The 692-nt window shown below is 37.0% G+C and overlaps 1 non-coding gene across 1 annotated transcript; it reads left to right on the top strand.

The window, feature by feature from the left end:
* Positions 1–588: 588 nt before the first annotated feature.
* trnam-cau lies at positions 589–663 on the top strand. The gene has a single exon. It is a non-coding gene; the product is annotated as a tRNA-Met (tRNA).
* Positions 664–692: the final 29 nt, after the last annotated feature.

Raw genomic sequence — 692 nt, 5'->3', positions numbered from 1 at the left:
ATAATGTTAAACTGTTGCCAGGTTTCTGCAGGAAGAACTCTCCAATTGTAATTTTACCCGAGACTGTAGAAATTACCCTTCCATATCTCAGCCAGCTTTGTGCAGAAGGACCCAAAGACCCAAAATTCACCGAACAATAAAATATTCGAATAGCTTGTTGGCTGGTGCTGGTCTAGTGTGCCGATAAGACAAGTTTAATCGTTTATTAAGTGAATCATTAATACTAAAGTAATGTTGATAAAATAGTTAACCTGTTATTACCTAAAACGCCTTATCTACCTATCTACCTCAAGCAACAGACTGACATTCAATTCTTATAACTCTAAGTCTAAAAACACGACTTAGCGTGTTTGCATGCAGCAGACAGCAGTTTTGCAACTAGATGACGTCACAGACATAGAAATAAAAATCCAAAAAAAACATGGCGGATTTCAAATTCCAAACAGAGCACTTTGAATTTTGATATTTTTTTTCAGACAGCGCGGATTGTCGCAAAATTAATGCTACATGACTAAATATATATATATTATCTGATTTTGGCAATTTCCTAAAATATCCTTGGTATCCTTTAAGCAAATTACTGGGAATGCCACGATGGCGCAGTAGGCAGCGCGTGAGTCTCATAATCTCAAGGTCCGTGAGTTCGATCCTCCACTCGTGGCAATATTAAATACTCCCCATACTTATATATA

Source organism: Ciona intestinalis, unplaced genomic scaffold, assembly GCF_000224145.3.
Source record: "Ciona intestinalis unplaced genomic scaffold, KH HT000395.1, whole genome shotgun sequence".
In the NCBI taxonomy this organism is placed as follows: domain Eukaryota; kingdom Metazoa; phylum Chordata; class Ascidiacea; order Phlebobranchia; family Cionidae; genus Ciona; species Ciona intestinalis.
This window is presented reverse-complemented; position numbering and strand designations above follow the sequence as displayed.